General features: G+C 48.1%; 1 protein-coding gene and 1 long non-coding RNA gene across 2 annotated transcripts in view; one reads left to right on the forward strand and one right to left on the reverse strand.

Moving 5' to 3' along the window:
- PLEKHG3 (pleckstrin homology and RhoGEF domain containing G3) overlaps nucleotides 1-16917 on the reverse strand; it is a 67140-nt gene that overhangs the window by 42810 nt on the left and 7413 nt on the right. The window lies entirely within an intron of this gene.
- Nucleotides 1580-6043, forward strand: LOC121105224. Its single transcript, XR_005837689.1, has 2 exons — nucleotides 1580-2454; nucleotides 5417-6043. It is a non-coding gene; the product is annotated as an uncharacterized LOC121105224 (long non-coding RNA).

Below are 16917 nucleotides of genomic sequence, written 5' to 3' on the forward strand. Positions count from 1 at the left end.
AATCCAAGATCTCAAAGTGTTTTAACAAATACAGATTAATTCATCTTCACAGTACCCTGACTGAGATGGGCAGATGGAGGTATTCTCCCCCATTTTATGGGTGAGAAAACCAAGACAGCACAGAGAATCTCCATTCACAATGGAAATCAGTGGAAGGGTTTCTTCTCGAAGCCCTTCCCCTCCTCCTGCCGAACTCTTGGGGGCCAACATCTGCATCAAAATTTCAAATCCCAGAGACAAAGACCATTGAGTTTTCACCATAAAGGACATTTCCAAACTGTCATTTCAGCTGCTCTATTGTGGTAGACCTCAGGAGAGGGAGGGGATGTAAAGACCGAAAATCTCCTGAGGCTTTGTGCTTCCAGTCCTGAGAAGGAACCCGGGCTGGCTGGGATGGGGGAGGAAGTCCTCCTCCAAGGTGACCTAAAAAGCCCAACCAAGCTTTGAAGTCTCAAAGCTTCAAGAGATGCGAGTTGCATTTTGGTAATGTTCCTCAAAGTGTGCACCACAAGCAACAAGAGGATAAACTAAACGTCATCAAAGCTAAAACTTTTATGCCTCAAGGAGCTTCAAGAAAGTAAAAAAACAACCCAAAAAATGAGAGAATTGTTGCAAATCATATATCTGATAAGAGTTTATCTAGAATATGTAAGGAATCCCTACAAGCAAATAACCCAAATAAAAAAGCAACCCAATTTAAAAATGGGCAAAAAATCTAAATAGACATTTCTCCAAAGACACACAGATGGCCAATAAGTATATGAAAAGATGCTCAACAACCTTAGCCATGATACAAATGAAAATCAAAAAAAAACCAAAAAACAAAAACAACAACAAAAAAAAAAAACCAATGAGGGGCACCCGGCTAGCTAGCTCAGTCAGTGGAGCATGTGACTCTTGTTCTCTGGGGTCATGAGTTCAAGCCCCATGTTGGGTGTGGAGCCAACTTAAAAAACTAAAAAGTAAAAAAAAAAAAATTTAAATGAGGGGTGGCTGGGAGCTTCAGTCTCTTAAGCCTATTTAAGGTTTTCTCTCTCTTGCGCTCTCTCTCCCTCTGCCCCTCCCCCCTCAAAAAAATTTTTTTAATGAAATCTCATTATATACCCATTAGGATGGCTAAAATAAAAAACATGTAGTAATTAGTGTTAACGAGGTTGTGGAGAAATTAGAACTCTCATACATGAATGATTAAACCGAGTGAACATAAGACTCAGCAATTCCATTCCCAGGTGTGTGTGTGTGTATGTGTATGTATGTGTGTGTATATATATATGTGTGTGTGTGTCTGTCTGTCTTCAAGAGAACTGAAAACATCTGTCCACACAAAACCTTGTACACGAATGTTCATAGCATCACTATTCATAATAACCAGAAGGTAAGCACAACCCAAATGTCCATCAGCTAATGATGAATGGATAAACAAAATGTATATCTCTACAATGGAATATTCAGTCATAAAAAGGAACGAGGTACTGGTTGATGCTACAACATAGAGGAACTTTGAAATCATTATGGTAAGTGAAAGAAGTCAGCCACAAAAGACCACATGTATATAATTCCGTGTATATGAACTGTCCAGAATAAGCAAATCTACACAGTTAATTCGTGGCTGCCTTAGAGCTGGGGCAGGGGTGGAGGGAAGTTGGAGGAGATGGGGAGTGACTGCTAACGGGTTCGGGGTTTCTTTTAGGAGTGCTGTAAACACTAAAAATGAGTAAGGGACAGGAGGGGCCAGGTAGGGAGAGATAGGTACGGGCTACGTGATCAGGCTCACCAAAAATCCCGGAAATGCTGAGGCGTAAGGAAACCAGAGATAAGGGAACTGAACCAGACCACCTCGTCTGTCTTAAACATCAGAGATGAGATATTCAAAGGAGAAGTAATCATGGTGCTATCAGTGGTGACGTCAAGGAGATTCCAGGTCCATGGTCAGTCTTCTATAAAAGACCAACCATAAAAGACCTCAATGGCAACACCCATTCGGGACCCCTCTCATTTTAGAGAGCTTTATCCTTTCCTTCCTGTTCTCACCTTCACTTATAAACATTCACTTCATTTCACCCTTTCATATCTGCGAGACTCATTCTTTGACTGACTCGGTGAGACAAGCACCCTGCGGCCCTGCAACAAAAATAGTTATTATACAAAAAAACAACAACATTGAATTGTATATTTTAAGTGGGTGACCCGTGTGGTATGTGCAATAATATATCTCAATAAAGCTGTTAATTTTTTTTTCCAGTGTGAACTACTACCACCTGTTCCAGAATTACCCGGCTGCCTGTAATCAGAATCTATCAGAATTCTGTCAGAATCTTTGGTGGACAGGCCCCAGCTCTGCATTTCCCCAAATACACTGAATGAAGTTCAGCGTACCAGCGTAACACCGTGCCTTACAAGACTGTGATTCAGAGCCTTGTGGCTCCAGGCTTCCTGAAAGGAATAAAATGGAAGGTCTGTAAGTCACTCTGAGAGGGCAAAGGCCTGGGGGTTGGGAGGGTGGGGAGAAGAGAAATCCCCTTCCTGAAGTTCTTTATCAATTGCTTCTTTCTCCCAGTCTAAACTCCATAATGTCAGAAAAAAATCTGACATCAGAATGGGGATGAGGGGAGATAATGCCTGGTGGCTCAGTTAAGCATTTGCCTTCAGCTCAGGTCATGATCCTGGGGTCCTAGGATCAAGCCCCGCACTGGGCTTCTTGATCAGCGGGGAGCCTGCTTCTCCCTATGCCTGCTGCCCCCCTCCCCCGCTTGTCCTCTCTCTCTGGCAAATAAATAAATAAAATCTTTTAAAAAAAGAAAGGAAAGGGGAAGAAGATATAGGGGAAGGAAGAGGAAGACTTCCCCCCTCCTTACTACCTTCAGGCTCCCAGCCACGGCTGTGAGGAGCTCTTGAAGGAAATGAGCTGTTTGTTTGAGTTTGTGTCTGCAATAGAAACATTTGCCAATCACTTGTGGTTTTTCAAGAACCTGGGAGCCGCATGTGAACCATTTCTGGAGATCCACTTACGTTCACCTTCGTTATCTATCGGCAGTTAAAGCGGCTGTAAGTCAGCATTTACAACACCTGAGGCCAGAGAGTCGGCACTTAGGCGTCGGCCTTTAATGGTCTAGGGGTTGGTTAATACGTTGACTGTCCCTTCTTGGACTTCTGGCCTTTGGGCCAGACGTTTTTCTATTTTGGCACTGCCTGCAGATAGACAAAGTTTAAACGTGGAACAGTCAAGCTTCCCCCAGCTTAATGCTAAAGTGAAAGATTTTCTGGGGTGGGTTCAGAAACTATGAGCTGAAATAGTGTTGTGAGTTGTCTGTGTACTTTTTTATCTATGTTGTTAATATCCCATAAAACTTTCTGCTTCTGAGATTTTCAGACCTCGGTATTCGTAAGAAGCACCTGGGAAGTTTCTGACCCACAACTAAAGCGGACCCTAGGAATCTGCATTTTAACAGTAAATGATTCAGATGCAAGGGAGACCCATAGACAACGCTTGGGAAAACAGTGGTCTGAATTCTGCCTTTTGTCTTATCCCCTCCTGGTGCTTTCTCTTCCTCCCCTGAAACTAAGGACTCAAAATAGAACCCCCCCACCCCGCAAACCCAGTGCTCCAGAGATGAACGGGTATGGCTTAGAAGGCCTCATGATGCTGGAACAAATCAGGCTCTTACATTTAATCAGATGAAAGGTGAAATGCTTTGATTCATGTGAAATGCTTAATCTTCAACACCTTGGTAACAAGTAGGGCGGGGTACACCTACCAAGTACTATACCGGAACACTCGGAAAACAAATCAGTAAGAGCTTAATTAGGAGGTAATTGCCCAGTTACTTGCAGATGGAGGTAGTTCTTCCCGACTGTAATTTTGGTTGTTGATGTTTTCCTCCTAGACAAGGGCCTATAATAGGTAGATTCGGCCCTGGCTGCTCTAAGAGTATCCTGCTCAAAGAGTACAGAGCACTTGTTCCAAGAAACCAATGGGGCCCAGATTGGCATACTTTTTTTTTTTTTACATTTTATTTTATTTTTTAAAGATTGATTTATATGCAGGGAGGGCAGGGGGAAAGGGAGAAATCTTTTTTTTTTTTTTAAGATTTTATTTATTTATTAAAAAGAGAGAGAACAGCAGAGGGAGAGGGAGAAGCAGGCTGCCTGCTGAGCAAGGAGCCTGATGCAGGGCTCAATCCCAGGATCCTGGGATCATGACCTGAGCCGAAGGCAGATGCTTAACCAACTGAGCCACGCAGGCACCTTGGCATACTCTTTCTTCGGTTTCTGTGCCAGACCTTACAGGAAACATGGGTCAGTAATAACCAGATTAGGTTATTAGGTCCTAGGGCAACTAGGACCCAGTCAATCTATTTTCCTAAGTCACCAGCATCTCGTCCAGGAGAAATGAGGAACTGACCCCGGGGTAGAAGGAATAACCTTTCCTCCACGGGAGCAGTGAGCAGGCACATGGAGCCCGCACTGTCCTATCCTATTCTTGGCTGCCAGGAGCTCCCATGGAAACCTCACCTCCCTTCAGGTGGCGTTTGTGGCCCTCACTCTGGCCCACTCCCTTCCTCACTCTCCTGCTACATAACTGCATTCTTCTCAGTCTTAGAGGATTGCCAGGATTTCTTCCAGTCCTGAAAATCTTGGATTCCATCATCTTAAGGAATCCCAAACTGTTCAGCTACAAGCTCTCTTTTCTCTTCATCTCCAGGCTTGACTAAGGAGACAAGTCTGGCTTCATAACCCCTGACTCCATAATCCAAATACCCTTATCTCAGGCCCGGGTTTGTCCTCAGCCTGCTAGGAAGATTATGGGGATAACACTGTCCCAGGGGCAGTGCTAAGTGCTCCACAAGTAGTCTCATTCCATCCTCCCAACCATCCTTGGAGGCAAGTAATAGTTCTCTCCCATTTTACAGGTGAGAACATCAAGGCTCAGAGAGGTCAAGTCACATGTCCCACGTTACGTAGCTCTTAACGGCAGACCCAGGACATGTTCCCAGGCCCCTCTGCAGCCTGAACTTGTGCTCTTAACTGGCAGCCTGCCACCAAAATACCCCACCCGGTTCCCAGGGAGCCACTAGACTCCAGCAGATGGGAACAACCTAAGTAAATTAAACCCAAGAAATGTCCCCTCCCTGTTCTGCCCAACCAAACTGCTGTGAATTGCCTCAGGACTGACTGGAAAGTCTACTAGGCTCACAAGTGAGTGACAGACTTGTTCAAGGGGCTGGTAAATCAAGGGATGGGGAGAGAAGGAGGAATGTGGTTCAGGGTCATCAAGATGATGAGAAGGGGAAACATGCAAAAATCTCTAAGGACCAGTGACATCTCAAGCAAGCCAGCCATAAAAGGTAAGGCAGGACATTCGCCTGGCAAGCACAGTCTCTGGAGCCCTGATCATGGCCTTGCCACCTGTTCCCAGGAATCGTCTGGCTGCGAGAACTCAGAGAACATCCTGTCCTGCCTGCCCCTGGAGAGACCGGGAGCAAAGCTCAAGTTTACCCAGTGCTGCTGAAGAGAGCGGGGAGTCGGCTTCCTGCTGGGCTCAGAGACTCCTGCATGACTGTCTCCAGAACCTGCCCCAGCCCCAGCTTGCCCTGCCTGGTACCCGTCCTCACAGTGGCACTTGCTGTTCCTACGGCAACACTCCTCTGCCCTCGCCCTCTCCCAGCTCACCTCCATCCCTGTGACCTCATGGCAAGGCGACTTCTCAGGCATCCAGACCAGATATGGAGGGCTTTGCAGTCCCTCTGCAAGCAGGGTGGTTAGGAGCACAAGCTTTGGAATCAACAGACCTGAACACTTGCTGTTTAGTCAAGCCATTAACCTTGCAGGGCCTCAGTTTCCTCATCTGAAAATGGGGTGAGTAATGATACCTATCTCACAGGGTGTTTTCTAGGAATTCGTGAGAAAATATTTGTAAGGAACACATAGTTCCTAGTCCACAGAAAGAGGTAGCTTATAATGCTATTGGTACTTCTGTTTCTAAGTATTAGGTTCCCAAGCCCACCTCAACATCCTAGTTTCTCTAATGCCGTATCAAGTCAAAGAATCTTACAAATGGAAGAGACAAGAAGTCACCTAAGATAAGTACTGTTTCTTTATGTAGTTTTCATTCATCTCTCTCTCTCTAAGGATGAAATAATAGCAGTATTTGGCACATGCCTGGGATATAGTAAATGCTTAGTAAATGTTAGGGTTTGTGATAGTGTTACATGTCAACTTGACTGGATCATATGATGCCCAGACATCTGGTTAAATGTTATTTCTGGTGTGTCTATGAGAGTGTTTCTAGAAGAGACTAGCATTTGAATGCGTCAACTGAGTAAATGGAATTGCCCTCCCCGGGGTGGGTGAGCATCCTTCAAATGATTATAATGGCTTTAATATTGGCAAATCCTGGGCCTCAAATGTTGGGGTAGGGTGTTTGGGAAATAGCCAAATGCCATTCAAACCCAAGTCAGGTGGAAAATGTAATCTCTAGCTGCATTAAAATGGATCCAGAATGAGGACTGACGGGGCGCCTGGGTGGCACAGCGGTTGGGCGTCTGCCTTCGGCTCAGGGCATGATCCCGGCGTTATGGGATCGAGCCCCACATCAGGCTCTTCCGCTATGAGCCTGCTTCTTCCTCTCCCACTCCCCCTGCTTGTGTTCCCTCTCTCGCTGGCTGTCTCTATCTCTGTCAAATAAATAAAATCTTTAAAAAAAAAAAAAAGAATGAGGAGTGACAGTGGAATGAGGACACTAGTTTCTCCCATGTGGCCCCTGAGCCAGTCCTAAAGACACTTCCAGAGAGAAGCTGATTCCCACTGTGCCTTTCCCCACCTGCGCCCACCCTACGGGTCTGCTCTCCTCTCTCAGGACACAGAAGTTGAGAGAAGTCTGAGGCCAGAGTCATTTCTAGTCTCCACCAGCCCATGTGACCTAGGGACCCTTCCCTGGGAAGTTAGCCATCAAGCAAAGATCTACATTCTCACTTGCTCTTCATTTCCTTCCCAGGCTCCTCCTCTCCCTCCATCCTCACTCCCTGACGTGAAAAATAATTTTTTGGTAGACCACATAGCTAACTAGGGGAATGCAACCTCCCCAACCCCCCATCCTCCTGGGCATTTAAATGGAGTGCTTATTTCCCACTGAGGAGACCTGCACACAGACCTGACTCCTATAGCTCTCGCACTTGTTTCTGCAAGTTTCCAATCCACAGACATTCATCGCGGTTCTATTATGTGCCAACCATTATGCTGGCTCTTGTCAAGGACATAAAAGCATCAGACCCCATCTCTGACCTCAGCCAGGTGGGAAAGGGTGACAAACTATAAACATATAACAGTAAAATTTTTAAAGTGCTGTTCTAGACAATGAAAGCAGACATGGTATAAGACAGTTTGCAAATTTTGGATAATTCTAATTGGTACTAAAAGCCAGAGGGCAGAGAGCTTACTATAGGCTAGAGTGGTCAGGAAAGACTTCTTGGAGGAGGCGGCCTCTGACCAGAGTCTTGAGAGACAGAGAGGATTTGGGGGAGCTGAAGAGGAGAGGAAATATGAGGAACAGAAGACAGTGCTGGGAAGGCAAAGCTCTGGTCAAGGTTGGTCTGTGGGCGGCCCTGGTATACATGTGAGCTATCTCTGGTTCAGTGGTATTCCAGTATAGTCATTCTTTTCAGGTGTCTTGACAAAGACCTGAACTTGACCATCAAGCAGGGGCTTCCTCCTTCCGAATATTCAGATCTAATGACTCTGTATTAATTAGAATTCTTTGGGTTGCAAGTGACAGAGCCTCAACACTAAACTAACTCCAGCAGAAAGGGCTTTGTCTCTTAGAACTGGAAAATCCAGGTATGGAGGTGCATTAGTTTACAAGAGTGTGAAGGCACAGCTGCCTCTAGGCGATCTAATACTGTCTCAGGGCTCTGTTTTCTCTCCTTTTTTCTACTCTACTCAGAACCACCTTATAAGCTGGCTGTCACAATGAGGCAGGGAAAAGGGCTGCCAGTCACCCAAGATTCATATTCTCTGAGCTTATCAGCACCCATGGAAAGAGTGGAAGTTTCCCTCCTACTTCCTCTTCATAGTTCCTTGTCAGCATCCCTGACAAAGGAGGTAAAAGAAGTTCACTGACAGAGTCCCAAAGTTAGCTGTCATGTAGGGGAATACCTGTGCTGTGGGGTGGACCCAAAAGACCAAAAGGACAATATGGGGCTGGCCTGGGGAAGAAGACAAGGCCGTGTTACATTATTCTGGAAAACCCCATTCCCTGTTATGGAATCCAGATAGACGGTTGTCCCCACTTCTTCCCAACCCTAATAGCCAGACTCTTTTCATAGGGAAACAAATGGTTACTTGCTAGGAGGGCTTGTGCAGGGACAACAGCTACCTCTCACAGGACACTGCAGCAGGTTAGTGACTGGCTAAACACCCAAAGGGTTGTAGGTGTTTAAGGAGCAGGATCTAGCTCAGAAGACCGGGTTAGGCTGGTATATCTTCACACCATGGAAAATTCATGAAATGGATTAGGTAGTGAGCAGAACAGAATCCTCGCTGCAGGCCAGAACTCACTTACAGGGCTTGGGTGGTGTTTTCAGGACTGTAGGTGTCATACTAGGAAGAGCAAGGACCCAGTAGGTGTCCTATGCAGGAAGAGCAAGATTTCAGAGCCTAAGGCTGCCCTGGACTCAATGTCAAGTGGAGACTAAAGGCATTTTTACCCTGCTCATTCTCTGCTCTTGAATTCTCAGTAGGCAGCGTGCTCTGGGGGCCCCAGTGTAAGGGAGCAGCAGCTATCAATCACTCCAGATCAGAATCATAGAGGGAAAAAGACAGAGGAGGCTTAGGGCAGTGCTGTCCAAAAGAGTTTTCTGTGTGGATGCAAATGTTCTCTATCTGCAGCGGCCCTTACGGGAGCCACATATGGCTACGCAGCACTTACAGTGTGGCTAGCACAACTGAGAGACTGAATTTTTAATTTTACTTAAGTGAAATGAATTACATCTCAATGGCCACATGTGGCTAGTGGCTATGTATTAAATACTAAGTCTTAGAGGACATCCTTCCTCCATGCACCTCCGGGGCTTGGAAGGGAAAAAGGCAGGATAAATTGGAATGGAACATCCCCAACAATGATCTACGTCAGGAAAGGCAGATGGTGCAGAATTGGGAAATGAAGAAGACCCCTGGTGTCAACCTCCTTCCTAGACACAGACATCAGTTGCCTGAACTCTGGCAACTGTCCCCCAGCCTCTGCCTCTGAGAGCCACTGCCTCTGAAAAGAACCTCACAAAAGGTCATCTGAGGCTACCAGGTGGCTCCCAAGCCACAGTCCAGTGAGGAAGGAAATAACTTCCACATCTCGCAATAGCCCCATAGGGAACACCCTCCCCCCACTGATATAGGAGACCCCGCATCCCACTACTCTTCCTTCACTGTGGAAGTATCTCACGCTTTGCCTAAGGACCCCATAAATGGCCAAATCCCTAAGGGATCTCAGTTCCACATGTGTTGACTGAATGCCTCCCAGATCATCAGAGGAAAAGCTGAACTTAAATAATTTCCTGTCCAAGAACAATCTGTCACCTAGCACAGTGGGAAACCATCCAAGCCAGCCAGCAGAGTGACACGGCCCCACCCACAGCCTCCAGCCTAGAAAGAGATCTGAGCGATCGGGACCGCCAGAGACTAGGTGAAGGGGTCCTGACAAACCCAGGAGAGACCTAAACCAGCCCCGCAAATGAGCACCAAGGCACGGGCCCAAGACCAAAAGAGAAAAGTGAGCTTGTGGGAAAGGCAGCCAGTTAATCAAGTGGAGACTTGTCTTCCCATTGCGCTCTGATCGCGGCTGCGCACAGCTACCGGAAGCCAGGCCGGGGCCCTGGGTAGGTTCAGCAGGGCTGCAAGAGCACCAGCAGAGGCGGACGGTGGCAGAGCGGACTATGTGCCAGGCTTCTGCCAAGCTGGCTCCTTTCTGTGCACTTTCCATGCTACTCCATGACTTTACCTCACACTTCCTCCAACTTGTAGACCATCCCAAGGGGTCACGCCTTGATCAGCCTTCCCGCTGTCAGGAGGGGGAAGGCAGGAAGCCCTTAGGCTTGCTCTGGCCCAGGAGGGCCTTAAACAAATTCGGGGCCTTCTCTGACCATCATTTCCACATCTATTTGGGGTGTCCTTTTTAAAAAACAAATTAAGCTTGCGTGCATGTTCTTTGCAACATTATTTGCAATACCCAAGAGGTGGAAGTAACTCAAATGTTTATCCATAGAAAAATAGAGAAAATGTGGTCTATATACATAATTGAATATTATCTGACTGTAAAAAAGAAGGAAATCATGTTACATGCTACAACATGGATGGACCTTGAGGACATTATGCTAAGTGAAATGAGACAAATGTTGCATAATTCCACTTATATGATGTATCTAAAGTAGTAAATTCATAGAAACAGGAAGTAGCATGGTGGTTGCCAGGGGCTGTGGGGCAGGAGAAATGGGGACTTGTTCAATGGGTAGCGTTAGTTCTACCAGGTGATGAGAAAGTTCTAGAGATTTCTTGCACAGCAATGTGAATATGTACACATAACAGTGGTTAAGATGGTAAATTTTGGTCGTGTGTTTTTCACACAATTACAACTTTGAAATAAATAATTAAAACACAGATTAAGCTTTTCATATGCTGTCTTATCACACATCATCATTGTCCTACATGCCCATTACGTAAAACACGAAAAATTGAGAAGGTTTTTCTTGGAAGTTTTGTGAAAGTAAAGCCTCCCCATAATTGAAATTTGACCTAAGAGGGATTATAGAGAAAAGCCATAGATCCCTGCCCCACTCTGGCCCTCCTTTCCAGAGATGGCTGGTTTCAGACTTTTCTGCTTTTAGATGGTCATCAACCTAACACTAAGCAGTTTGCTGCAAAACTTGTATCAACTTCAGCTGTGACTCCAGGCTGAGAAACAGGAGGATTTAACCCCTAACCCAACCCCCACCTTCTTCCCCAATCCTCTCGGGTTCAGCCATTACAATTGTCAGTCCTTCTATTGGTTATCTTTGTAACTGTAAACAATGCGCTTAAAGCTGGCTTGTTTCTGATTGGGCCGATGTTCAACACTCCCCTTGCAATTAAATGAGCTCCTCACCCGGCTTCCCACAGAGAGGTTCCCTTCAACCCCCCCACCCCCCCACCCCGCTTCTGCCAGCTGTATTTCTACATTTATATTGTTATGGTTGATGGCCTCTAATTCCATCTTTCTCTTTCCCAGTAGATTTATACTAGAAGTTGAACACTAACCCACCATGCTTACAGAATTGTGACTTCGTGGGTGTGGTTCTCTCAGTGTGGCAAGGCTACATTTCCCATTGCATGGGGCCACTGTCACGATGGAGAGGACCTTTTAAAAGGCGTGGAGAACAGCTGGTTAGGAAGTTGTTGGGTGCAGATGAGGGCGCCGAATATGAGGTATTCCCACACTTAAGCAAATGTTTCATTTTTACAGAGTCCTCCCAGGTAAAACAACAATGAAATCAGGGCAGAGATTATGGAGGATACCATCCTAAATGAAGTAAAGGGTTGCCAATACGGGAAGGTTCCCTGTGATCCACCCAACTAAAATCTTCCCACCAGCCAGCCTGCCTGGCCTGTGTAATTAGCAATTCCCTCCTCTGCGAGAAGCAAAGCCCTCCCTGTGGTGTCATCTACTATGCAAATATTTCTGGGAGGGCTACCACACTAAGTGGCTGACAGCTCGTGCAATCCAGTTTATCAGATACCCGCTTTCCTGTGTGTCAGGAAGGGCGAGCCTGCTTTGGCCCCCGATAAGGACGGCCCCAAGCAGCTGCCTGGGCCTGAGCCGGCCCTCCCTGGAACCTCGAGTGGGTGACAACTGAGCTCTCCTCACTTATATCCCCCACTCTCCCAGTGACCCAAGCCACTCTCCCAGGCCCGGGAGACCCATGTCAGGCAGCCGTGGAGAAGCCTGAGGCACCGCCGTGGCTCCAGCTGTGAGCGCCTCCACGGCAGCCTCGACCTCCCAACCCAGCCCACAGGCCTCCGCCTGCCCAGAGCCAGGGAGGGAAAGGAGGGAGACAGATAGAAAGATAACCAGGGAGGAGGCGAAGGTGCTTGGGGGGGGGGGGTGTCCAGGGAAAACCTGAAGGGGCTTCCGAAAAGAAGTCAAGGGGTGCCCCTGCCTGTCTCAGAATTCTGGGTTGGCCTAAACTGAGGAATGCTCTTTCCACTCCCTGTTTTTGGGTCACAGCTGGTGTGTGAATTATTTGCTTTGTATCTGTCTCCGCCATACACTGCAGGCTCCCTGCGGGCAGGCCTGCCCTGTCTTGTCTGCACACGTCTTGTCACCGCCAGCGCAGTGCGTGCCAGGTGCTGCGTGTCCAGTGGGCATGTGCGGGCTGCAGCTACAGGCAAATGCAGGAGCGCTATGCTCTTCGGTTTGCAAGCGCCCTTCTCCACAGCAGATCTAGAACTTCTTTTTCACTGTCCTTCACCTCCGGGCAGTGTTAGCTCACTACCTGTGGATTGAAGCCCATGGAAATGCTGAAAATGGAAAGGAAGGGATTGCCTCTTTAGCCCAAGCAAGGGTCTTTGGGGTTGCTCTAGGGCAGGCATGTGCGGCTGCTCATCAGACCTCCTGCAGCCCGAGGTTGTCTACTTTAGAGCAGGAGTGACCCACGTGCCAGGAAAAGCGGCTTTTTGGTGTCCATTTGATGGTGTTTACAGTATTAAAGGATAGCCTCAGATCTGTGGGAAATGATGTCTATATAAGATTTTTCACTGCAGCTTTGTTTGAAATAGCAAAAGACTGGAAACCACCTATATGTCTCATCTATTGAGAAGTGGTTAAACAAATGATGGCACCTCCATACGGTGGAATTCAGGGCAGCCATAAAACCGGGAGGAAGCCCTTTATGTACTGACATGAAACATTCTCCAGGATAGATTTTTTTTTTAAGATTGATTGACTTGATTGATTTGAGAGAGTGAGTGAGTGAGTGAATGAGTGAGGGAAGGGACAGAGGGAGACACTATCCAAGCAGACTCCCTACTGAGCACAGAGCCAGACGTGCGGCTCACTCCCACAACCCTGAGATCATGACCTCAGCTGAAATCAAGAGTCAGACGGTCAAATGACTGAGCCACCCAGGGCTCCTCCAAGATATATTGTTGAGTAAGAACAGTAAGGTGCAGAATAGTTGTACAGTACGTACCATTGTGGAAAAAAGGAAGAACAATAATATATGTGTATATAGTTACTCATTATGTTAAAATCTTTCTGGAAAGAAACATAAGAATCTGGTAACACTGGTTAGGGAAAGGAGGCCATGTGGTTTGGGGACAGGGTAGAAGGGAAATGTCACTCTATACCCTTTTCTGCCTTTTGAATTTTAAATCATGTGACTGTTACTTATTTTTAAATGTAAATGCAATTAAATTTTTGAATAAATAATAACAAATGCCTCTTGTAGGCCAGGCTGTATCTTTCAAATGCATTTTCTAGTTTTAGCACAACTCTGTGAAATGCATAACATAATCCCCATTTTCCAAATAAGAAAACTGAGACTTGGAGAAATAAAGCAAGCACCTCAGTTCCTGTGGACATACAACAGTGCAGCTGGGACTTAACCAGAACGTGGGGCAGGCTTCTAGTCCCCTGTACTTCCATCTCAGGGCCCAGCTGCTTCCTGTCTGTTCTCATTCTCCCAGCCATGGGTGATTTACCCAGGGGGCCCATTTATAAGCCGCCTAAGGAGCCAACTCAAGGAGGGCCCTGCCTAGCCCTGGCAGAGTCCTAACCAGGAAGGTTCTGGGAGCTTGTATGAGGCTGTGTGTGTGTGTGTGTGTGTGTGTGAGAGAGAGAGAGAGAGAGAGAGACTGTGTATGAGCATGTGTGTAAGAGAGTATTAAGAGTGTGAGTGTGTGGGCATGTGACTGTGTGTGAACTTGTGAAGTGTGGGTATGTGTGTGAGTGAATGTACTGAGGCACAGCAGGCCTGACACCAGGGAAACCAGTCATGGAGCTGGGCGGGAAGCTGAGAGGGCAGAAAGTTGAACGGGGCCTAAGTGGGGAGTGGGAAGAGGCAGGGGGACATGGGCTGGACAAGCCTGGGTGGAGCTGAGGGGAGAGGCTGGGAGAGAAGGCCTCATGGCAGCCAGCCCAGAGGCTACAAGAGCACTACCACGCCTGGGGTCTGAAAGGCCTCTACTGCACCCCTCAAGCCAGGGACCCAGGAAGCAACATCCCGATCCCAACATTCCATTTCCTGGCCCCACCTAACAAGATGAGACCCGGCAGGGGTAGTCAGTAGGCAGGCGGGATCACTTGTGTGTAGCTGGAGGTACAGATGGAAGAGTCCACGTCGCCGCTGGCAGGCTGCCTTCCGCTGCTCTCCATGCCCCGTAAATTATCACTCCCGTGCCAAATGCTAGAGCTGCAGTGACAGAAGGGCCCCCTGCCTCCACCCTAATCAGACTGCGGGGAGGGCCTGAGGCCGAGGGAGGGAAGGTGAAAGGGGATGAGTATGGGAAGGGTAGAGGGATTGGAGGGAAAAGGGGGATATTTTAAGAACAGATTTGGTGTGGCTGTGCGCAAACTGCTGGGCTCGGAGGGCTGAGTGTCCGTCTGCTCTGCCGGCAGTTTCCTCTCCATCCCGCCAGAGCACCTGGCACCCTCCATGCCTCGCCTCGGCCAGATGCGCCACCGACGCCACTGGCTCCAGATGTTAATGTGGCAGTCCAGCCTCTGTCCTCTCTGTCCTGACCTACCTGTGTGTGTGTGTGTGTGTGTGTGTGTGTGTACGCGCGCACACTGTGTGAGCAAGTAAAAGGAGGTCCTGACAAGAGAAGTTCTTGCCCTTGGAGCTGAGGGAAACATCACCTCCTTTTCATGGTCTTAAAAAAGCCTGGGTCACCAGGGAACTGAGCAGGGAAGGGCACTGCTATGGGTTGAATTATGATTCCCCAAAAGATATTGAAGTCCTAACCCTCAGTACCTGTGAATGTGAGTTTATATGGAAATAAGGTCTTTGCAGATGATCAAATTAAAATAAGGTCACGAGGATGGGCTCTAAACCAACACAACTGATAGACTAACAATCAGGGGAGATCGGGATACAGGGACAGACATGCCCACAGGGAGGACACCACGTGAAGATCTGGCAGACTCAGGGCCATGCGTCTACAAGCCAAGGAACACGGAAGATTGCCAGCAAACTACCAGCAGCTCGGCAAGAGGCACGGAACAGATTCTCCCTCACAGCCCTCAAAAGGAACCAGCCCTATCAACATCTTGATGTCAGACTTCTAGTCTCTGGAACCGTGAGACAGTGCATGGCTGTTGTTCTAGGCCACCGAGTTTTGGGTGCTCTGTTACGGCAGCCAGGGAAACTAAGACTGGCACAACAACACCACAGCCAAACGCGTGGACTCAAACTCAGTCAGAACGGAGGCTGACTCCCAGCTGTGCCGTTAACCCATTTTGCCACTTTGGTCAAGACACTCCGGTCCTCTGAGCCTTCATTTCTGACACTTAACGTGGGACTGGAAGGAGCAGGGCCCACCCAGAGCTGTCGTGAGGATTTGGGTCTGGCCCGGGGCCTGGCTCCAGCTAGGGCTGTTATTAAGAACACACTTGTTTTTCAGGGTCTCTGTCAATATTCCTGAGGACAAAATTATCTCCAACCTGCATAAAGTCCAAACAGGAGAAGCCAGAAAAGGAAAACAGAAGAGAAAGTCACATTTGGGGAGAGCCTGCTGTACCAGGCACAGTGCTGCGTGCTTTCCAGAATATCTAAATTTGAGCATTCAGAGACTTGGAAGTATGAGATGTGGGTCCAGGGAAGGGCCTCCCGGAGGGGCTGGAGCATGAGGGGCCGAGTCTGAAATGGCAGGCAAGGCAGGAACCTAAGAGGAAAGGACTCTCAGGCCCCGGGTGCCCCTCCTTCCCTCCCCCGCCAGCCTCTGGCCAACCCACTGGAGTAGGGAGGTGTGGGGTGGGGGATGTGCAGACCATAGACATCACCCCAGCAGAGCCCGGGTCACCCGACCACAATAATGTGCCTTTCTGCCCCGCTGGAGACAGAGGCCATTGTGTGCGGGCACTGGGGCCAGAGATGCGCCCCTCAGAAAGGCAGGATTGTCTGGGTGACCTCTGTGGCCTGGGGCTGCCGTCCTGAACGTCACAACAAACCCAGAGCAGGCAAAGGGACAGCCACTCTCCCAGGACAGGGCGCTTTCAAGACTCCAAGCTTCAAGAGCCCGTGGAGCCAGCATAGAGAAGGGAAGAGGGAGCTTTGGGACAAACAGGATCATTCAGAGCTGAGGGACCATTTCGAAGGCCCCGGGTTGGAGCTTCACAAAACCTACATTTGGAATCTCTACTGGGAAGATTGATGGTGAAGAGCAGGGGTTGTGGGGTCAGAGAGTCTGGGTTCAAATCCCAAATGGCACATTTCCTGGCTAAGTGACATAGGGCAAAGCAAAACTACAGATGAGGCAATAGTTTCCCTCACCCCATAGACGGGGGTTTGTGAGGATTAAATAAATAGATGTCTGTTACCTTGGTAAGCACTTAAGAATTATTAGCTATCACAATGATTATTAATCTAGATTGTTCCAAGAGAAATCAGAGATGTAAAATGCTTAGCACAAAGCCTGGTACATGAGAGTTGTTTAATAAATTGTTAGCCCTTGCTCTGCACCCCTGACTTGTATCTGAGAAGCCCCAGGTTTCTGCAGCTAACGAGGCAGCCTCTCGAGAGGCCTCCTTTCTCCATCAAGGAAAGGCGCTCCGTGAACCTGCTGAGGATGGCTCACGGCAAATTAGCCTGTTTGGGACTGGGCCGCGGCCAGCCTGCAGGGAGCTTCCGTTCTGCAGGTGGGAGCAGGGAGCCAAGTGCAGACAAGGAGGCTCCCCTT

Source organism: Ursus maritimus, unplaced genomic scaffold (genome assembly GCF_017311325.1).
Source record: "Ursus maritimus isolate PB19 unplaced genomic scaffold, ASM1731132v1 scaffold_25, whole genome shotgun sequence".
Classification (NCBI taxonomy): Eukaryota; Metazoa; Chordata; class Mammalia; order Carnivora; family Ursidae; genus Ursus; species Ursus maritimus.